Genomic DNA, 24,433 nt, shown 5'->3' with positions numbered 1-24,433 from the left:
AACTGTCTGTAGAAGTTGGCGAGAGTGAACCCGGTGGAGGGATGCTAACGAGACGGGACAAAGTCTAAAGTCCCATACTGAACTCTTTGTGTAAACGTTGTCAAGAGTGAACCCAGCAGTGGGAAACCGGCAATCAGGGGCGAAGCCTGAAGAACTGTTTAAAGAGACAGTATGACTTGTGAAAATAAGCATTGGAAGACCATGGGAAGTGAATGGTCCCCCTTGTCAAGTGGGTATGAGCCCGGTCGAGGGAGATCCAGGGGTGGAAGGTCCTCACTCAAAGTCCATTTGCAAAGGAACTTTTTGTTTGTTTGTTGTTGAATACATTATGCCCTCGAAGGCAAGAGACTTTTTTTATTGAAAAGAGACTTAGCCATCGAAGAACCTGATAGCTGCAACAGAACTGTCAACTCGTGCTGAGAAAGTTAGAGCGTGTCCTGTGCTGAAAACGTAGGGAAGGGAGACCCCCTGGCAATCACATCTTAACCTATTATTTGTGAATACTTCTTTCTTCATAAAGCCCTTATCCCACACTCTATTTGTAATCGATTCGAAAGGGGTCTTTTTTTGGTGGGGCTTTCAACTTCTTCGACCTTGTGACTTGTTGAGGTTTTTGGTATGTAAGTGTTGCGTATGTGTGAAAGGGTTTGGAGGAGCCACTACCCCACCTCCGTGGTTATTTATATGATTGTTGTTGTCACACAAATAAACTGTGCCTCAAGTTGTTTGTATTCAAGTTCCTTGATTTATAGTTGAGAAAATTGTATTACATCTAATCTTTTTGTAATTAGTTGTAAGTAATTGATAATAGATTTTTCTTAGTATAGGCCCTTTTATTTTGACACATGTAAGGATATATTTGGGGATTTTATTGGTAGTATGCAGTATGCAGTATGAAATGCAGCCATTTCGAAATAGGTGCCAGGTTTTTCAGCAAGCATTATTTTTTTTAATGCATTTAGCAAAACGTTTTAGAAACATGCCAGTCATTTTAAAGTGCAGAAGTACATAGGTACAATTTGGATGTTTTCATGTGCGTACAACTTCATTAGAAATACATAATTAACTAACCCTATACTAATTGTCTTACTAACATATCAACTGCCCCTTTAACATTGTAATCCAGTTTGTGAGCACAGTGAGATTCATTAATTTTTTTCATGAAGAGCAGAAATATGTGCGGCAGGAAGGTAAATGGAAACATTTGCCTGAAGCCTTCATTGTTCTGGAGCAGAGAGAGTTTTTTACAAAACATTTTTGCACAATGATTGGTAGGAATGGAGAGTTGGTACAGCTGATGTCATGGGAGGATGACTTTCAGTTGATAGACAGGGAGTGCTTTTTTAATGGGCAGAATGAGGGGAAGAGGTCAGAGATGCCTGGGATTTGAATGCAAATGGTGACTTCCAGGGGTGGGAGATCCGTGGCTGCAGTCTTGAAGACAAGAGAGGGGGAGAGCTGTCTGGCTTTGAAGCATTCCGAGGCAGTGCAAGGCTGTGTTCCTGGGAGGTGCGCGAGGGAGGTTCCCATAGATAAAGCTCCGGTGGCAAGTGCTTCAGAATTTGCGCATTTTGGTGAGTCAGGTCAAAGATGAGGAGCGTAAGAATGTATGAGATGCATTACACTTATTGAAAGACAGTGTATTGAGATAACTTTAAAAAGAAAAATATCATGTTTCTCTAAGCATGTTTGCACTGGCTAAGAAAATGATGCACACTGAGTTCATTTTGCGATGTGTTTTATTTTGATATTTTTTGATGCATTTATTTCAAAAATAATTGAATACAATGTTTTTATTTCTTCCATGTTGCCATCTCTTCACTGTGTTTATTTTCTAGAGGACGAACATATGCTCGCTGTTGGTAAGCTGGATTGTGTATAACATAAATATATTATAAGAAAAAGCCAAGCTGGTGCAACTTTATTGGTTTTATTTTATGTCTCCCATGTTTACTGTATTAGGGGGAAAAGTCAATGGGTAATTCTAGTGTTATACCAATATGGTAAAGAATTGTGCTACCTCATTTACCACGTGGGACAAGTTTAGGACAAGAGTAAATATATACAAATAAGCAAGACAGAAGGTTGTGTATGTGTGAATGTGCTTTTCTCTGCATGCTGTGAGAAAAGCGGTGCATCAGAGCACATAGGTTACTGAATGTACATAAGTCAGTAACACGGGTTATATACAATAAGTGGTATTCTGAATAAACTCACTGGTTTCTATAAAGGTGCTAAGGCCACAGAGTGCATGCAGACAGCCAAAAAGGGGTCACAATTGTAATAAGGGAGGGTTTGTTCTATGATGGAGCAGTAGTATAAAAAGATATGCTCACCACTATACCACAAAATAAGGTCATTCTAAAAATACCACAGAAATAAGATACCACTAAAGAATTACCGCCAATATAAGCTAACACCATATTATCACCAAAATAAAGTAATATTGAACTATCTCTAATACTAAGGCCAGTTTACCACCAGTTTACCACCAAAATATCATGGTAAGAAAATACTGCCAAATCCCGTATTTTGCCCCAAAAAGACAAAACCTCTTACAGCAACACAGTATACTTGGCTGCGGAGTCCATTGCCATGCTGATTTTTGTGCCTCCAATTTCTATTGTTGCCATCGGTTTTTCAACATCTTCATCTCCCACAATATCTTCTGAATCATCAATGGCGAAAGTGCATTCTTCCAATTCCTCACAAAGTTCATTGACGCAATTGAGGTTCTCCATCTTTGTTCTACAACAATTGGTGAAATGTCCTTTCTTATTACATGTCCTGCATATTTCTTTGATTCCAGGAAATTTATCATTACTAGCTAGATGGTATGTGCTATCACAGCGATAACACTTTCTCCTCTCATTTCCATATTTCCTCTCCTTGAATCTAGTTCCCTTCATCTTTGCTATGGTTTCTCTTTTGGCTCCCAGTTTCCTTCAGGCAATATTCTTTTCTTGAATGGCTAAAACCACATTTGTTGGTGTGTTGAACTTCTTTTGCGACTCTGATAACTTCTTCTATGGATGGATGGCCTTTCGACCACAATTTTTCCCTCACTTTACTGTCATTGCACTCCAACATAAATTGGTCTCATCCAGATTATTGCTGAATTCACATGAAGTGGCTGAACCACGTGATGCTGTAATAAATTGCTCTACAGTTTCCCCAGCTTTTTGTTTCTGTTTGCCAGAATATCTCTCAAGGATAATGCTCACAGATTTTTCATAATGTTTATCTAAAACTTTACTACATTTTTCATATTCTGTAAGCCCCAATGATTCCTCATCCACACAGAATGAAGATTCTCAAATTGCTCTTGCCCATAGTTGCCTAAACAAACAAGTAAGCACTTTTTCCGTTCACTGGAGAAATTCAAACCATGAGCTGCTTATACATAATGGTCAATACGTTTCTTCCATCTTTTCCAGGGTACTGTTGATTCACCCTTGGTATCCAGGAAATAATTTGGTGGGGATATTCCCTGCATTATTGATGTTAGGTATGTTGTTTCAATAGGAATCCTTAGATCAGGACTGTATTTCTTGATTCTTGATGGTACTGATTAATGGCAAGTTTCAGTACTTGTTAATATTTGTTATCCTAAATATCACTGTTTTTAAGGTCTCACTTTCCTTTATTTATAAAAAGTAATGGCTGATTTGTTCTGGAATATGTTTTCACAGAGCTCGGTATGGTGATGGTGGTTGGATCATTTTTTTATTTATTTTATTACTCTTGCTTCTTCAATAGCTCACTTCAACCAAGCACGCATTGCTATACTTTGCTTAACTTAATATCCAAAATGTAGCACCTGAATTGTATTTTATTTTGTTTTAAACATGATGCGAATGTAATTGACCACTACTGATTCCTTGCAAGAACTGCGTGTCTCATTGCACGTTCAGTTACAATGTATGTTACGACAATGTTACTGCACATATGTTACGACAATGTTACTGCACAGTTTGGTATAGTATTTGTTTTTGTTATGCAGCTTGCCTTTTAAAATACTATGTAAGTAGTCAGGGATTTGCATAGCTGATGTGTAGCACCTCCTTTAAATATGCCAACACTTTTTCAACTGCCCCCAATAATCTTGTTGTAGTTATAGTATTACCTATTTAGTTGCCAAGGGAAAACAATGGCAGCACACAAAATGATGCAGAGAAGTTCTTTACTCTAACCACCTTGAAGCACATCGCTGTGTCTCCTTACGCGCAATTGGAATGTCCAGTTGAAAGATGCACCGTCTCGCTCTGGAGGATTTGGTGTGGCTCGCGCAGTTGGGTAGGATGTGGCCGCACGCTACAGTTATTTTCCTTTTGGCCCTCATTACAAGTCAGGCGTTAAGGGTTTAACGGCGCCGTTGGTGCCGTTAACCCTTAACGCCTGATTCACACTTTAACGCCTGCTTTTTGCAGGCGTTAAAGTCCAAGGCGCTAAGCGACCTTGGTGCTAATTACGGCACCGTAATTTACGGTGCCGTAATTGGTGCCTTCCCCATTCCCATTATGCCCTATGGGGCAAAAATGGGAATGGGGAAGGGCAAATGGTGAATGGGGAATTACCGCCCCACTCACCTTGGAATGGGGCGGTAATTCCGCCATCCACCATGGCGGAATCCGGCATGGACCATGGTGCTAATAGCACCATGGTCCACCGCCTGACTTGTAATGAGGGCCATGTCTCAAAAATGCTATGAATGCAACATTAAATTGTTTTGATTGCTGTGCAGCGCATTAGACTTACATCACAATCCTGCACCGGATAGCACATTCACTGTACAGTCTGAGGTGCTCAGGATGCTATTGCAAACCGGTCATCATTTTTATGTAGCACATCCCACATGACAGTATGGGTGTTCTTATTGCAGAGTTAATCTTTGTTTTCATCCGCACGATGCTGCCTCTTTGGAAACCTCTGGGGTTACAAGGTTTCTGCTGCATCACTGATAGTTGCACTTTTCTGCTTGAATAAACGGCTACTCTGTGGGCCACCGTTCAGGGACATCCCACCTTCATCAACCCTGAAATAAAACTTTGCACTGCGTAATGTAAGGAGGAGGTTTATTGAGATAAAGGTTTAGCCCACCGGCTCATTAACAGCAATCCAACAAATGAAATTCTCTCTGCATTTTCCTTTTTTGCATTCATCGACCCTGAAATAAAACTTTGCACTGCGTAATGTAAGGAGGAGGTTTATTGAGATAAAGGTTTAGCCCACCGGCTCATTAACAGCAATCCAACAAATGAAATTCTCTCTGCATTTTCCTTTTTTGCATTCTACATTCTCTGTTCCATGTTCCACAGCGTCATGGTCGATAGTGTACATGAGCAGAACACGGAACAGAGAATGCTGAATGCTACACTAGAAAAATCTGCTCATACAATATTTCCCACCAACTATAACAAGCCACACAGGAAAACAAAAAAAGAGAAAATGGGGAATGTGGACATGACACACCTAACAAATACAACACAGCCTCACTTTTCCAACACCACAAACGGAGCAGGATCATTTTAGGTACACCTCAGACAGCTACAAAGAATCTATTTACTGGGACAGTTAAGACATCAGCAGCATCGGCCAAGACATTAGCACTCATCTCAGGCCTGCAACCAGCAGGCATCTCATCAGCCTGCTCCCCAGCCACTCCTGCAGGCAGACCTTCATCCTGCAGCCTAAATCCCAACAGCCTTCACCTTAGCTTCCCAGCAGGCATCTCATCAGCCTGCTCCCCAGCCACTCCTCTAGGTAGACCATCATCCGGCAGTGTAGCACCCACAGGAAGCCCATCAGCCTCCACCTTAGCTTCCCAGCAGTTATCCATCAACCTGCATGCTACCCCCCTTTAGAGCAGCTGGATGGCACTCCAAACAAAGGATGTATAGGGCCAGGCGTGCCCACTGACTAGCAGGTTGTCGCCACCTACTGTCTTGACCTGCCCACCATTCTCAGCCTTCAAGCCAAAATAAAGAGCTAAATTGAGCCAAACAGGCACACTCTAACATCTATCATCTCCTCCCCTTTTGAAGTGACTTAAAGTGCTATAATTGCATGCAACAAACATATTTCTGCACACGGTTGCCCTGGCAAATGACAACACTGGGCCATGCTTTAATTGTATCCTCTGACATTTCAAAATGAGACGGATTCATCATGACATTTCCTGCCCCACTGTGGCCCTAAACCAAATAGAGGGTGAGTGTCGGCTTCCTCAATTTCATAGTGCACACATGTTGATCTTCACCCAGGGAAAAAGAACATGATTTCCAAAACAGAATCATGAAACACTTCTTCAATGTGCTGGTGGTCTGTGATGCTGACCTGCTCTTCACTCAAGCGTGTGCCAGGCTCCAGGCATGACTGATAGATTCTGGCATAGGCTATCCAACCACTCACCATCAAGAGATTACAACAATGATGTTCATGAGTGCTGCATATATACATGAAAACCCACCCTGTTACCAATACATGCAATTGCACACACACACACCTGCTGTGAATGTGTCCTCCACAGCATCCCACTATGCACACAGGACACACATTGCCCTCTTTATGTGGGGAATTTGTGAACCATAGGAATGATATTCTAGGGAGTGACACAACATTTGAATAATTTGAAGGGGTGGCTAGTTGTAAGGTTTTCCGCATGAAGATGAAGCAAGTTACTGTGGTAGGGGCAGAGGCTGGAGGAGGAGAAAACGAAAGATGGTGCATAGAGTGGTCAGTGAATGGAATTATAACAGAGTGTAGCACAGCATAGGGTGTGTTTAAGAGCATAGTAGGAGGCAGTATTAGCGAAATGAGGGGGAGCAAGGTCATGCACATATTTCACAATAAGCAGTAGAAATCTCAATACAGAGCACACGGAGCGTGTGAAAGCTCCTGCGTGCCGTTGTCGGGCTGAATCTCAGAATGCCGTGTTAGGCGGTTGCCAGGGCTACGGCTAATTAGTATTGCATGTGACCGACACGCGCCGTTGGGCAGCCCCCGGTCACGCAGCAGAGTGTAAGGCAGGTGTAGGCCTGCACAGTTAAAAGAAGAAGCGTGCAATACTAATTAGCCGCAGCCCTGGCAACCGCCTAACACGGCATTCTGAGATTCAGCCCGACAACTGCACGCAGGAGCTTTCACACGCTCTGTGTGCTCAGAGGTATGAGACATGATTGCAACATTTGCAAACCACCGTTTGTAACCACGGTTCGTTACGCTGTCTCACTCACACTTAACCTTTCCCTTCATTAGATTCCATTGGTAAACACGATTGTGTTTACATTAGAGCCGTTGTAATCACGGCTCATCGTTGCGACCCAAGCTGCTGTGGGCATTGACTACAAACGTTACCATCTATGCAACGCTATTAAGGTAACCACAGTTTCTCACACATCTGTCTGTTTTTGTTATCTACCATACAATTGACTTATTATTTCTCTCCATTTTTTTTTTTTTTCTCGTTTAATCCTTCTGGAAATTCCACTGACTGGTATGTTGACATCGCTCTTATTTTCAAAAATATATGCAATTGTTATGGTGACATTGGTACATTATGTTGTTTATGTGCAATTGACTAGACTTTCCCTGAAGAAGGAATTATTTCCGAAATGCATTGGCTTTAGTCTGTATTAGATATGAGTTGCGGCAACTGCTCCCTCACTAAGAAGATATTAGTGGCAGCTTTGTTTGGATAAATTACTATTTGAAAACCAACAGACTTCCTGTTTATTTTTATTTTTATTTTTTACTTTTGATACTTGAAAAAGAATTACATTTTTGAACTTTGAAAGAAATACTAGCCCTTGTCTGGGCCCCATTGAGAGCGGCTGTGTGACCTGGTATTCTTACTCGGTCTCTAGCTTTTGTTGTATTTTTAAGTCAGGGTGTCTCCAGGCTTGTCACAGCCAGCTTCTTTTGAACTACAATTTGCATACTTCTACTTCCACATTGATTATAAGACTGGAAAAGACTCCTAATCAGTGGTGCCCACTCTCTTCTCTGTTTGCTCTTTTTCCTCCCATTGCGAGACACAAAACAGTGGAGGCACACAATTCTTTACTTTAATGATTTTTGTATTTCAAGAATTTATTACATTAATATGTCGTTTGAAGACATAGAAGGTCTTTTGTCGAAGTGCGCTGAAACCTTAGGGTTTTCTACGGAGGAAGCAACCGCAATCCTTGAACTCATCAGCGAAACATCAATAGGTACACATCGAACCACACCAAAGGATCCAGCAAAACGTATTAAACAACTAGAATACTTTGTACAGAAGGAGATCAACAGGAAACTCCACGCAATTACCCTGGGCCGTTACTTAAAAAAACATTGCATTCCAAGGGGACTTAGAATACAACTACGTCTCACCCTCTGCAAAGAGAGTAAGGAATTTGTTCGCAAATGGGAGGCTATCTTAAATAAATGCTCCCTTGACTTGATTTCACTCACCATTCAAGAGCTTGCGAAAAATTTAGTTACTCTCAATACAGAAATCCAGGAGATTGAAAAGGAACTTGTGGAATCATTGAGAAAAGAAGAATAGAACCTTATTCTTTCCGATATAAATACTAAACTTGAAGAGTACAAAACTGAACTGGAACAAAAGAAAGTCAAGAAATTTTAAGCGAGACACGTACGATTACATCAATGACGAAGTATATACTTGGATGGAGAGATATGGCCTGATAGCACCAAAAAAGCTCCATAAGTATCCGTCTGAAAACACCTCCAGCTCGGATTCAGAAACACTGTGGTAGTCAGAGACACCTGTTGAACAAGCAATCAATAATTCAGATCGTACAGCTAGTCCTTTAGTGCAAGCACCCTCCACCTCGGCTTTTTTAGGCACCCGCCCAAAAGAACCTGCAGGGGGAGGAGGAAACCTAAGAACCAAACCACAGACACGTCTACAACTAAGGAAAACTTAGTCATCGACATTTCAGACAGAATCCTCAACAAGCTTGAAGAAGATACACTGCAAAAAGGACTAAGCTTTGTTCCGACTTATGGTACCACACTATTCAACAGCAAGATTGAACTATATAAGTTTGTAAGGAAGTTGAAACTGAAAGTGTTTTTTGAGGAACTAGAAACCTTTGATAAACCAACTCAAAAGTCTGATTTCCAGGAATTCAGGGCCAAGAGCGGATTTGTACCGCCTATCAACGTACCCTCTATCGACATCTTTCAGAGATTGGTCACCCGCGATCTGGAACAGATAAGTTACAGAACTCCACCTCATAAGAACCTTAAACCGCATGAAATGAGGCTTATTAAAGACCTGTATAGTGATACGAAAATAACAATTCGACCTGCTGAAAAAGGTGGTGCCCTTGTGATTCTCAACACTGTGGATTATGATTCAGAATGTCGGAGACAACTTCAAGATGATACCACATATGCCATATTAGACCATGATCCAACCATCTCCATCAAAAACAACTTGGTCATCTTGCTTGATAAGGCGTTAGAACTCAAATGGTTAAATGAACACACACGCAAGTTTCTGCTCAATGATCACCCAAGAATTCCTAATTTTTATACACTCCCTAAAATCCACAAGGATTCCACAAAACCCCCTGGCAGACCCATAGTCGCAGGGATGGACAGTATCAACCAGCCATTGGGCGTTTACATTGACTTTTTTCTTCAACCACTTATACAGAAAACTCCAACCTACACCAGAGACACAACTCATTTTCTTCAGAAACTTAACTCTACCACCCCTCAAAACAACCAACTGATGTTTACCATAGATGTTAAGAGTCTATACACTTCTATACCACACGATCTCGGAATTGAAGCTGTAGAATGGCTGTTACTCCAATCATCAGGTGTGCGTGCCCAAAAAGAATTCATTTTGAAACTGTTACAGTTTATTTCTGAAAACTCTTATTTCTAATATTGTAATCAGATTTTCTTACAAACCTCAGGTACCTCTATGGGTGCCACCATGGCACCTACATATGCCAATTGTTTTATGTTCAAATTCGAGATGGATCATATATTGACCAAACAAGAATGGAAGAAAGACATCCACATGTGGACTCGATATATAGACGACATTTTCGGAGTTTGGACAGGCACAGAGCAACGATTTGATGATTTTTTCGAGTATATCAACAGCATTGACCCACGAGTGCAGTTTAACAGAGAGTCATCACGTGACAAGATCACTTTTCTCGATGTACAAATTGTAATGGAAGACAATAGCTACAGTACCACCCTTTTTTGGAAACCAACTGACCGCAACAACGTGTTGCACCGCCTGAGCTTCCAACAACCGAGTTTACTCAGGAATCTTCCGTTTAGTCAACTGCTATGAGTCAAGAGGATCGTTAGTGATCCTGAAGACTGCATTGCACAACAGCTTGTAATGAAAGAAAAATTCCTTCAACGAGGCTACCATCAAGAAGAATTGGACTCGGCAGTTCAAAGAGTCAACAGCCTAGATCGGGATACTTTACTATCTGTTTCAAAGAAACCAGTCAGAGAGTTGAAATCTCCTGTGTACGTGTTGAAATTCTCCATCCAAAGCAACAAAATCAAGAAGACAATCAGAAAACATTGGAGTATTTTCAAAAATGACACGAGAGTACAAGATCTGTTCAACGAACCACCTGTGTTTGCTTTCCAGAGAAGTAAGAACCTCAGGGATGAATTAGTACAGACAAGATTACCCTCCGAAAAATTGATCACACACTGGACAGGCACATTCCCCTGTTTACACTGCATCAATTGCAACTCTGTAGTAAAAGGGAATGTTATTTTCCACCCACGAACAGGCAAGAAGATTTTTCTTAAGACATTTGGCACTTGTGATAGCACCAACATCATTTATGGTATTAAATGCCCCTGTGGAAAATACTACGTGGGCCAATCCACCAGAGCTGCTAAGATACGGTGGAATGAACTCGGTCCTGCATCCGGAATTCCAACCCGAACTCAGCCGTGGCCCGTCATTGCGCCTCAAATAACCACAACCTTTCACAGATTAAGTTTCTGGTGTTGGAGGTCTTAACCAGGAATAACCCTCATGAAGATCTAGGCTTGCGCCTAAACCGAAGGGAAACATTTTGGATCGATAAACTCTGTAGTCTGGTTCTGAACGGTTTGAATGAAGAGATTAATTACACTGTTATATATGAATCTGGTTTGAAACATCACGACATCTGTGTTCATCCCATTGATGTGTAAATGCACTGCAATCGTGAAGTTTGATGCTGACTCTGTTCTGTTTTCCATTTTATTGACCAACATGTTTTCCATATCTTGTAACATCTTGGATCCTGTGTTACCTCAACAACAACCTCACTGCAAGTCCCGGACCCTGGTCTGGGACCCAAGGTGCCGCCTATAATGGGTGACACCGCCTGCGACGAGGTTGTATCGTACTTTCAACCATTGCTGATTTTGTGTGATTCCATGCACTATCTTCCTTTTTGTTGCAAATTAATGTACCAGCTAAAGTTTAATTATCCCTCAATAGGTGTGCCACATACAAGCCTCAGGTTAATCTACATGTTTTATTCACCTATTGTTTGTTGTCCTGTATGTAATTTGATATGCCTAGTTTTTTTTTTCTTTGTTCACAACGGACCCCGTTGTGGTCCCTTTAACACCCAAGTATTTTTTCTATTTCCATGTATTATCTTCGGTGAGTTCCTTTAATTTTGGGCTAGATACATCTCTCACACAGAACATTTTACTGGTATGCCCATAAATTATATACTTCTTTTAACTGTGCAGGCCTACACCTGCCTTACACTCTGCTGCGTGACCGTCAGCCGCCCAATGGCGCGTGTCAGTCATGTGCAATACTAATTAGCCGTAGCCCTGGCAACCGCCTAACACGGCATTCTGAGATTCAGCCCGGCAACTGCACGCAGGAGCTTTCACACGCTCCATGTGCTCAGAGGTATGAGACATGATTGCAACATTTGCAAACCACCGTTTGTAATCCCGGTTCATTACGCTGTCTCACTCACACTGAACCTTTCCCTTCATTAGATTCCATTGGTAAACACGATTGTGTTTACATTACAGCTGTTGTAATCACGGCTCATCGTTGTGACCCATGCTGCTGTGGGCATTGACAACGAACGTTCCCATCTATGCAACGCTATTAAGGTAACCACAGTTTCTCACACATCTGTTTGTTTTTGTTACCTACCATACAATTTACTTATTATTTCTCTCTATTTTTTTTTTTTCTCGTTTAATCCTTCTGGAAATTCCACTGACTGGTATGTTGACATCGCTATTATTTTCACAAATATATGCAATTGTTATGTTGACATTGGCACATTATGTTGTTTATGTGCAATTGACTAGACTTGCCCTGAAGAAGGAATTATTTCCGAAATGCATTGGCTTTAGTCTGTATTACATATGAGTTGCGGCAACTGCTCCCTCACTAAGAAGATATTAGTGACAGCTTTGTTTTTTCTTTGGATAAATTACTATTTGAAAACCAACAGACTTCCTGTTATTTTTATTTTTATTTTTTACTTTTGATACTTGAAAAAGAATTACATTTTTGAACTTTGAAAGAAATACTAGCCCTTGTCTGGGCCCCATTGAGAGCGGCTGTGTGACCTGGTATTCTTACTCAGTCTCTAGCTTTTGTTGAAGGTTGAAGTCTGCCATAAGTGATATATTCCCTTCAGTAGAAATGAAGTTGAGGATAAGGTCTAGATCTAAGAAAAAGGAAAAAGATGGCAGTGGAGCAAATATATGAGGAGGATGGTAGGGCAGGTGATTGGGACTAGTACGGGTAGAAATACATTCAAATGGGAGTAATAGCAAGTTGGAGGGTGGAAGTGAGCAAAGGGATCAGTCGTGTAGATCATTAGCCCAGTACCAGCTCAACATTCACAATTGTGGAGGGAACGAAAAACGCAGCAGATTTGGGGTGAAAGGCAACATGGGGAGAGGAGTTGAAGTGATGTTCCTTCTCTATGTTATCCCCTTGTTTTTCAGAGTGAGCTCATAAGGATTAGATTGATTGATGATGTAGAAGATTGGATTAACAATATATTGGAAAGTGCAGAGCACAAGTGTGAGACTATTGTGAGAGTGTGCAGGGAGACAAGTAACACTGGGAGAGATGAACATGATAGATGATATTACAAAATGTAGGTGTTCATGGAGGCCTTTTGTAGATGTGGTAAAATGTAGGTACACAAGAAGAAGAAGAAGGGGAGCACATAGAGCTTTCGATTAGATGGATGGGCAATGGATAACATGTCTGTAAGGTATAATGGAATTGTAACACGTGGGTAGATAATAGCATTGGGGGATCACATTATGTGCTGTGGAAGAAGTAGTATGCCAAAGGGGAGAAATGATGGTGCAGTGAGGTGGACAGTGAGCAGAAAGGACTATGTATCGCAGGGGCATTCCATGTAATGAAGGGATGAAGTAAAGTTGTTTGCCTTAATCAGCCAAACAATATAAGAAGCAAATGCAATGCGGCCACCTACAGGAGGAACAGGAAGGGCCATGGGAGTAGCAGATCAAGTAGGCATTCCACATGTATTTTAGATACAGTTAAAGTTCATTTGGACACAGATAACATACATGGACGGTGAATGGACAAAGGGGAGGCCTGAACACATACCTTCCTGAGATCTGGCGTGTTCCAGTGTCTTGTCTGAATATAGTCCTATGTCAGCACACATTGTGTGTTTTAGGCCATGCAGTCTAGATACCCTTCCCTGCACTAGGTGACTAGTAATACATGTTACATCACAAAGCCAGCTATGCAGGTTGCAGATTACAACTAATCTCTTTCCCCAGAATCAAGAAATACAAATGTGCCAGAAAGTATTTTTTACCCTACCCCTGACCATCACTGTCAATGCCCTTGTAGCCTTCATACAAACAGCTTGCCCTGCTACTGCACACATGAATCTTACCCGTGTTCCTTCAACTGCTAAGGGGAGTGGCCACAATCATCACTCATTGGCATACCACCGAAATGCATGTTGCTCACCAATTTATATATACCTGGGCCTTGTCCTTTGCACCTTCAAAAATATTGCAATAACCACCACGACCGTACACTCTGCTATTCTGTTGATGCTGAATACCCCAGTCTCCTTTGGCTGATGATACCACAGTAGAATCCTGAAAACCCCAGATAGCATGACTATAATGTGGCTTGCACATGTGTTCTGAATCAAATTGAATCACAGTTGGCATTCTAAATGCCTTCAAGTGTCTTAGCTGGACAAGTGGTGCATTCACATACGGGCAAGAGAAGTTCTGCATCATCATGGCCATGTGATGCATGTAGCACAACATTTTCCTCTGCTGCAATGTGCCCAAGCCCAAAGAGGGAGATGATGATGCAGGCTCTGAGGAAGGTAGAGATGGCCAAGAAATGGAAACAGCAAGGCCTCAGGAGCAAGAGGACCATATCAATGGCCTCATACTGTTGGAAAATGCCATCAACAACTTTCTTCCAACAGAGGCGAGTGCAACACACCAAGCAAGACCATGGCCCACCTCCCTTTCCCTTGCCTTATCATATAATTCTAAATGAATATACCACACTAACTCTTCAACAAACACATATTCATGAAATGGGAAGTATGGGAAAATTGCTGCTTACCCATCAGGATTGAGGTGAAGGGTTCAGAACAAAGAATGTCCAGTGTGAGTACAAAGAACCAGGTATAATTGTCAAGGAGACGGTTTGCTCTAAGAAATCCAAATTCAAACAGTGCTGGTGGGGGGCAGGGTGGGTGTTGATTCCAGGATAAATAAAACACTGATGCTACAAAACCTACCCAGAAGTGATTATGTGCATAGGCAATGTGATGGGAGGGTGGGTCACTTCCTCACAGAGGCCACTGTGCCATGTTTAGTAGGGGTTTGAAGGCAGCCAATCAGGTGACGGCAGGAAATGTGGGGTGAGCAGGATTTCTCCTGTTTGGCGAGCAGCCCTGTAGTCCTATCAATGCAATATGTGTCAAAGCATGGTGCAGTGGTAGTAAAGGATGCCATTGAGTGGGTCTATTGGTTCAGTGCTGCAGATGAGCCAAGATCAGCATGGCATGAAGAATGGGTCTGCATTGAGGCCTGCTCCAAGGCTAGACAATGAACTTCCCTGGCATGAGCACATGCCTCAGAAGCTCAAGCAGAGACCTTCTACTGTCCCAGTCAGCCATCCTTTCAGACTTGATAACTGGCCTGTGTTGCTGGAATATCAGATCATAGTGTGCTTCGGGGCAAATCAGGTATCTATCTTGGCTGTGCACAAGTCACTGTTGGAGCCACTGCATTCTGATTTTGGGCAAGCCCATCACCCTCTCTTGCCTTCCTGCCTGCACCTTCCCAAGCAAACTCTTCCTAAGCTGGCTAGCTGCATCTAACTCATGCTGCACATTCTCGAGGGACAGTTGGACCTCTTAATCATTGGGACACATGGGAAACAGACATCTTCTAGTTTCCCCCAATTATCTTCAGCCTGTGCCTGGGCTTACACAATGTCTGACACTCTCTGAGCAATATCTGCTTAGAAAATGTTTGTCATAGGTGTTAGGACTGTTTTTCTGAAGTTTTTCTGAGGATTGGTAATAGTTATTTTTCTTTAGTATAGGCTCTTTTTATTTGACTAGACTCCACTATGACTGTATTATTATTATAATTGTATGTTCGTAGCTTGCTCCCATCTTAGATTTAGGTTTAGATTAGGTGTTTATCTCACCAACTTTTACAGTTTAATAAATACCCTTTAACTGTGATCACTTGTGTCTGTATTACTTTGATACCATGCCTGCCTTACGTACGGTGTCAGGGTTGGGATGTGATTCAACTGATAACATTGAAACCCATGCTGATAATTGTTGTACCACCAGAAGGGGAAAATACAATTGTTGAACTCCTCGACTCTGACCACGTATATCCACACTTAAAGAGGCTTTGTTCTCACAACTTCGTATCCGACTGGTCAGCAGGATCTGTTCTTTAGAACTCAAGTGTTACTAGACACCCTTCTTCTCTCACATTATAATATGCAACAGTGGGATCGCATAGTATTGAAAGTTCGACCCATCTATACTTTTATTAGACCTAGTGCTCTGAATACACCACCCACGCTCCCCTTTCAAACCTTTTTATTTTTGGGACCCAATTGCCATCAATTGCGGGCCATCAGAGTTAGAGATTAATTTACCGAAGTCCATTCCATCAGCAAACTCAGATTCAGAGGAATCAGAAGATTTGGAAAACCTTGTCTGAGGGAGTCGAGAGTTGTTTTTTTTTCTGATTCAGAACCATTCACGGAAGGAACCCTTACACCCCGAGAAGCAATGGCCGACCTAGCCAAAATCATTGCCCAGTTAGCGGCCCAACAGACGCAGGCCAAAACTAGACTCCAGGAAAATCTAACTAAACTAATTGAATTGCAGGAAAGACCTTTGCCACCACATGGGGTACTTCAACCATATCTTGAAGGTGAAGATTTAGGAAATGTTTTCTTAAAATTTGAATGTCTAGCTGAACAACTAGGATGGGAAGAGAACCTTAAAAATGCTATTTAGCCCCTTTGCTGAAAGGTGAACTGAAAACCTCCTATCAACTACTTAATCTTGCACAGGGGACCACCTTTCTATCCGTCAAAGAGGGGCTGTTAAATAGAGTGGATCAAATCTGCAATTTCTATCGGCAGAAGTTGAGGACCATTAGATTAAACCGAGGAGAAACCCCCTTAGAAATGGGGGAACATGTTAAAAACACTGTGGCTCTGTGGAATAATGCTAAATCCTCAGAAGAACTGACAGAAATTATCACCCTGGAACAATTCACTAATTCCTCACCCCATTTTATGCAGAAAGTCTTTCTATAGTTACATCAACCTACCCCAGCCACAACCATTGAGACTGGGATGAACGGAAGGATCATAAGCCTTCCTACCAACCTTAACCTCAGGGAATAGAGAAACAAGGGGGATCACATAAAATCAAAGAGGGATGGCACGAGAAAAAGTAGAAATCAGCAAAACTGATCCTAAGACCAAAGAGGAAAGACCAAAGGAGGAAATAAAAGGAAGCAGACCAACGCCTCATGTCTGTTTCTCTGCTAGAGAAACAGGACATGTAGCTAGACACTGTCCAAAGAATCTAAGGGACGAACCTATGGAAATAGGATTAAAAGGTGAAGCATGGGAAGAACCTGCAGAAGAGCTAGAGACCTTAGTATGTGTGTGAAGCTGACTGTACTTTCAAAAAGGTTTGGGTGTACGGGAGGCAAGTAAGAGCCTTGATTGACTTAATAGTAAACAGACAGTTAAATGGGCTGATTTAGTTACAACCAAGGACCTGAAAAATGTGACCCTACTTAGGGTTAAATGTGTGCATGGGGTCAATGAAGTGCACCCCAAAATACCTGGACACATTAATATCCAGGGCAAGTCCTTTGAAATATAGTCAGCCATAATTCGTGGGATCTCTGAAGAAGTTATTCTGGGGATGGATTTCCCTTCCTTCTCTACACTCTTACAGGAAACTCCAACCCCCTTTGGAGATTTTCTACCCCAGAGTTGGTGGAAAGCAGACTATTCTTCTCAAAACTCTCCAACATGGGACTGGGAAGACTTTGAACCCATGAAACCTGAAACAACCCATAAAACCCAATGTATAGGTTACTGTAGTGAGACCAGTAAAACCTATACACCTCTACTGACATGACCACCACAAATCAATGGTATATGTGAGAGTTCTTGGACATCTCTCGTCCCTGTTCTCTCCCAGGTCGTGACAACATGGAACCTGGGAAAAGAACAGGCATATCCACCTTGCATTGGAAAATAGTATGCGAGAACCCTGATGGTTCCTCACTTGCCTGTCCCTGGGGATTCATGCCTCTGGAGGTACAGCAGGATGCCCACAGAGGCTCAGTAAGATTCAGAATTCAGAAGACCATGCATTGCACAATGGCTCGAGTACCCAGGTTATTGGGGTATTGAAGCCCTTCAAGGTCATAGCATGGCATGGGTTGGCTCAAAACACAGGGACTTTTGGGTCTATTGGATCTCATCAGCTTTTGGATAGGAGTCCTTGTGTTTGGGACTGCCAGATTGATTGGAAGGAAGGGCTACAACAGGCTCAAGTTACACATCATGCTCTCTGGTTGCTGGAAATTGTCTCAACTGCAGTTTCTTCATATTCCTCTTCGGATTTGGATCCATAGGTTGACTACTACTTCAGCTGCCAGGATCAAACCTTTATGCAGGAACCCAACCAATCAAACGGCCACCCTCCCAGTTTGAACTGGATTCTCGCAGTCAGGCTGGAAGACAACGAATGAAGTTTTGAGCTCCTCCCTCGCTTACTGCCTTCACAGACACTCTGGAGCCTGGTTGTGGAATCCACAGGCTTCCCGCCAAATATAACACTCACACAAATGACTTATCCACTCTAAATGTCAGGGAAAGAACAAGAAAGGACAAGGAACACTAAAATGGTAAAAAAGGAAGACAGGGACCATTTTAGTAAAATGAGCACCCATCGGTGTCTTTACCAGGGCTGTGGAAACAGCCCACAGTAAAGGTGCACTGAATTAATAACAATGTTCACTACCACCAGCCATTAAAGGTAAGTTTGTTCTTGTAACTTCAATGTTACATTAAGAATGAGAACATGGATATCTAGCATCTCACCAGCACTACACATAAGGTAGGGGGTGATGGTCTCACCTAATAAAATGTAAAAGGGATCCAAAGATCCTTTCTACCCTTGAGAACTGTAGTTCTCACAAGGTTAGCCAGAGAACGTTAAAAGGAGAGCCTCAAGGGCAATCCAGCAACAATAGGCAGTAGGTAACAAAAGTTGTCAAAGAGGATAAAATAAAAAAGACACTATGGAGTGTCTTAAAAATGACACCCATGAAAAGAGTAAAATACTCTGTGAGTGTGGAAAAAGGTTCGCACTCACTGAGTTATAGGGGAAAATAATCTACCAATTCAGCAAAAAGTTCTGGGGTAGACACGGGTCAGGAAGATTTATAATTGATAGGAAAATCTTGCCTAACAATAGGGAGAGGAGCAACCGGTGGAAGAGTAGGAGGTTGGGCAATCAATGCCATTTCCTGGGTAGATACTAATCGCTTGGCTGCTGAAGGAGGTTCAACAACTACCTTACTCGACTGGGCAGATCCTCAACCAACCTCGCCATTCTCCACTTTCTATCCTACTCCACCAATGCCAGAAGGCCCATGTCCCTGAGCTAATGGACCTCCTGCTCAGCTATGATGCCAATGCATGTATAGGTTCATCTGAGAGTGAGGTCTCAGGCCAATGACTGTGCAGCCACCACCCTTGAAGGGGATTGATGTAGCTGGTGTGTGATGGGATTGTGTGTCCTGGAGCATTTGATTCTTCACCCATTTCTGTGCAAGGATTGCTTGCTCTTTCCATTGGTTTTCCATCGTCAACTGCTTCTTCTCAATCATCTTCCTGCTTGGGGGATTCTTCATGGTCTGCATGCTGGTGAAAGCACAGATTTAGTAGGCACGTTTCATTGCACACATTCAACATGTTATAATTGTATGAGAATTTTATTTACTACACATATCTTTGCACTGGCAATTGTCCACCGCTTGTACTGAATATTGGCTGAACTTGCATAAACACATCCTTCTACACATATAGGTGTGTAATTAGTGGATGGCACAAATGCAGGAACAGATGATTGGCTTTCAATACCACACTGCATACATTGTTATTTTGTTTTGGGGGCACATTGCTCTGACAAATTTTGTTCTTGCAGTTATGCCTGCAATTTTGCTGAAGAAATGCTGCACGTTAACATCACTGTCTGTATTTCCAGGTTCTTGTACCCACCCTTGTGAGATATCATCATTGCATTATCATGCTGCAGATATCATGCGACACATGCAGCTGGGTGGTGTGTGATCATGCCATATGTAGGCGGGTGTTTTGACACATGGACCCACCAGAATGACTCCATATAAGTCTGACCCATGGACCTTCACTTGTCTGCAAGTGTAACTACATTCGTAAAATACTGTTGAACTCCAAGTAGGGAGAAAATAGTCATGATACATGTCAACTGATGACCCTCTGTTGCCCTGTTCTTGTAGTGCGTGTTGTGAATGGTAGCCAGCTACAATTTTTTTTTTCAACACAGATGTAGGTCCAAGGGTATTTCTGACCTTAAATAGACAGATAAGATCCTGAATTTGGGTGTTCTCTGAGGTTCGCAGGGCATGGGTCTTTGGGCAATAGGACAGTCCCTTTCTGGTTCGACTTACCCAGCCTTTCCCTCCTCCCTAGCCAGGCGTACATAACAGGGATGTTAGTTCTAGTGAACTGTGCCAACAGTCTGTCTGGGACTAATGATGTTTTCCATAAGACGATGGCTACCTGTCTCCCTGGGGGTCTTCTAGCTGTCCCTAACCTAGCCACTTATTACTAGGGCTGTTATGAGATGGTACCTCCTTGAACTCAGTTCCACCTGTTTTTCGTGCACACACGGTCTTGTGTGACCCTTCCCTACGCTAGTTCCCAAGATGTTCTTCTGCAACAGTACTACTGTCCCTCCTATCTTGCAGGCCGCCTTCCTACCTGCACCCTTAGATGTCAGGACTCCCGTTATTCCTCTATCTTCAACCACCATTCTACTACCAATACCTCTACTACTATCTACCTCCTTCCTCCTCAGTACCACTCTACCTTCTTTTCCCACTCTACTGTTAACAGTGCTTCCACACTACCACAACTATTTCTCTGCTGTTCCTACTACTCCTATTAAAACTAATACTCTCACTAATTCTCTCTCTCCCGCTACTGTCACTTCCAATACTGTCACTACAACTCACTACCATCCACTACAGCTAACTAGCACTTCCTGCTACTACCACCACTCCTAACTGTAACTACCTTCTATTTTATCACTATTTCACACATGACTTACTCTCACACACAAACACTCCACAGAACGCCTTTCACTAATAGCTTCGGCACCCCTGCCGTGCTTGCCTCACACACAGTTACTTAAATACCCCACACCCTCTCTGGTTTGGCCACTTACCATATCCAATAAATTACCTGGCTGAAGGGGTGTGACAGGGGAAGGCTACATGAAGAGCTTAAAAGGACTTGTAAGCCCTGTCCCCTCTTCATGTAGTCCTGCCGTCTTTCAAACTTGGGTCATGTAGTGATCTGTAGGGAACTGCTGCCCTCATGGCTTTTTACAGGCCTAGTTTCCCTGGTGGGTTAATGGAGTTGTTACCACATCCTTCATGGAAGCCTTTCATTAAAAGAAGCCCTGGGTGGCTTAGTGATGGTTCCCTGAGTGCCGGATCCAGTAGGCTATGTCTGCTGAAGCCGTGCTCTTGCTGTGTTGTGTGATTGTGGTCCTTCCTGCACTATTTCTGCCTCCCCAACTCTCCCCTCTGGTGTTCTGTGGGCTATGATTTTGCTGGGCCAACTAACATGGTCTGGCATTCCCACTTTCTTTTGTGGTGCCTGGCCCACCCGCCTCCCTCTGGCGTCTTGATGCAGCACCCTCATCCCCACTGCTGCTGATGAAGGTAAGGAGGGTGTGGGTGGGGACAGTTCACAGACATTCTTCCATGCTGGGGCATCAGGAATCAGGATCTCTCTCTCCCCTGACAGAATTTGTTTTTCGCCCCTGTCACACTGTGCAAAGTACATCTTCACATTCAACGACAAGCCTGCAGGCGGACATTACTTGATGTAATAACGTTCTTGTCTCCCATGTTTGCAGATGGGCCATTTTTACAATTCCCCTCTCCCCTTACCCCAGTACTAGAGCATAAATCTGAAAGTACACTTTGCTGAAATGATAGTTTTAAGAGGGATGGGCAGGGTGCTTTACAGTCATTTTGATGGGCGGAAAATGTGTGGGGTATACTTGTTGGTGGCCCATCAGGGCTCTAGCATGGGGGTGCATTGGTTGGTTAAATTGGGTAAGTTATGTTATGTTATTTAATGTATAATACTTATAGAAAGTTTATATCATGCACCGCTATCCTTTTGCATGCATGGTCTCCAGGCACTCTGGTGGCTTTATAGGAAAAGTGGATAGGGTTTTTAGTGAGGGAGAAAGGGATAGGTGAAAGGCTGTGCTCATCCTTTGATTCACGCTGAACCAGCAGAAACTTCCATCTGTTTGTGTGAGCTTTTAGGATGTCGTCCAGTGTAAGGGTTGTTTCTTGTCTGCAGATATCAGAGATGTCAAACTGAATGGAGTGCTGGCACATTCCTGGTCTCGAGATCCATTGAACAGGAGGCGCCTCGATGCACCCCAATACTGGAGCCATAGATGAGAAGTGTAGAAGTACCACCCTGTACCAGCCTACCTTGTCTGCAACATAGGTGACAGGATACAGGGTATGTCTTCTTGCACTACAAAAAGGATTACTCATGATGAACGTGGTGCAGCAAAAACAGTGCAAGGTACTAGTTGGTAGAATCCAGATGGTAAGTTATGTTATGTTATTTTGCATTTATATAGCGCCTTATATACCATTGGTATGGTCTGAAGTTGCTGGTAGGTTGAACGCCCTTGGGAACTGAAGTTCAGGTCAGTAGAGAGAGTAGAGAGAGTCAAAGGTGCATGTGAGCACCGGGTATGTGTGCAGCTAGTGCGGTATTAGTGTAATAGCTGCTTCTTAGCGGTAGGTGTGGTGGTTGAGAGATCAGGAGTATGTGTTCGTTCTGGCAGGATTCATCCAGACCGAATGTGGCTGCGTTAGGCCTGAGGGGAACGCCTGGCTGGGAGGTGTGTAACCAGCAGTGATTATTTAGAATGATGTGGAGTGAGCGGCGAATGTTGATATGAGAACAGTTATACCGAATGGTGTCATAGTATCTCTGTGTTCTAGTTGAGTGGTGATGTAAGGAGAGAGTAAGCGTGTTGGTGAGATATGATGGGTTACATGCCCTTTCAGAGACTTCTAATTCACGGAGAGGCTATTGGGCACACTTCTAAATTCAACTTTTCACAGAGAGGCTATTGGGCGCACTTCTAAATTCAACTTTTCACAAAGAAGCTATTGGGTACACTTCTAAATGCAACTTTCTAAATGTACTTCTAAAATTCAACTTTCACAGAGAGGCTATTGGGCACATTTCTAAATTCAACTTTCACAGAGAGGCTATTGGGCACATTTCTAAATGCAACTTTTCACAGAGAGGCTATTGGGTACACTTCTAAATGCAACTTTCTAAATGTACTTCTAAATTCAAGTTTTCACAGAGAGGCTATTGAGCACACTTCTAAATGCAACTTTTCACAGAGAGGCTATTGGGTACACTTCTGAATTCAACTTTTCACAGAGAGGCTATTGAGCACACTTCTAAATTCAACTTTTCACAGAGAGGCTATTGGGTACACTTCTGAATTCAACTTTCTAAATGTACTTCTAAATTCAACAGTGCTTACTTAAAGTGATGGGGAGTGAGCGGCGGATGTTGGTATGAGAACATTTATACCGAATGGTGTCATAGTATCTCTGTGTTCTAGTTGAGTGGTGGTGTAAAGAAGAGAGTAAGCGTGGTGGTGTGATATGATGGGTTATATGCTCTTTCAAACGTTCCCAGCATTCCAAGCCATACTATGTACATCACGCAATTCTATGCGCTCTAGTCCATTCCATGCACTCTTATTCATTCCAGGCACCCCAGTCTGCTCCACACACTCCGGTCTGCTCAATGCGCTCATGCACTCGAGTTCGCCCTGTGCACTCCAGTCCACCCCACATACTTGAGTCTGCCCCACGCATGCACTCTTGTCTGCCCCGTGCATGCACTCCTGTCTGCCCCACGCATGCATTCCTGTCGGCCTCTTGCATGTACTCCTGTCCGCCACTCACACTCCTGTCTGCCCCTCGCACTCCTTTCCGCCACTCACACTCCTGTCCGCCACTCGCACTCCTGTCCACCACTCGCACTCCTGTCCGCCATTCGCACTCAAAACCGCTCTATTTACTCCAATCCGTTTCGTGTATTCAAAGTTGTTTTATGTACTCCCTGCACATATTTCATCTGCACCATTCCGTGTATTCTAAGTTGTTTTATACGCCACCCCTTCTATATACATATGTCAGCAGTTCCATCAACGTACGTCACCTGTTCCATCCACGTTCGTCAGGCGTTCCATCCATATATGTGATCAATTCCATTCACATGTATCATTTGTTCTATCAATATAGAATCCATCTACACACTTCGCTCGTTCCGTCCGCTCTATGCATTCAGAAGCTCTACGTACTTATTCGTTCTACGCACTTATCCATACTGCATGCACTCTGTACTCACTCAATCTACATACTCATCCGCTCTACGCAACTTGTCCGCTCTACGCAGCACGTCTGTTCCCTCTAGGCACTCGTTCACTCCACTTTAGTCACTTATTCGCTCTAGGCACTCGTT

Source organism: Ambystoma mexicanum, chromosome 5p, assembly GCF_040938575.1.
Source record: "Ambystoma mexicanum isolate Mex_15411 chromosome 5p, UKY_AmexF1_1, whole genome shotgun sequence".
Lineage (NCBI taxonomy): Eukaryota > Metazoa > Chordata > Amphibia > Caudata > Ambystomatidae > Ambystoma > Ambystoma mexicanum.
Note: the sequence above shows the minus strand (reverse complement) of the source record.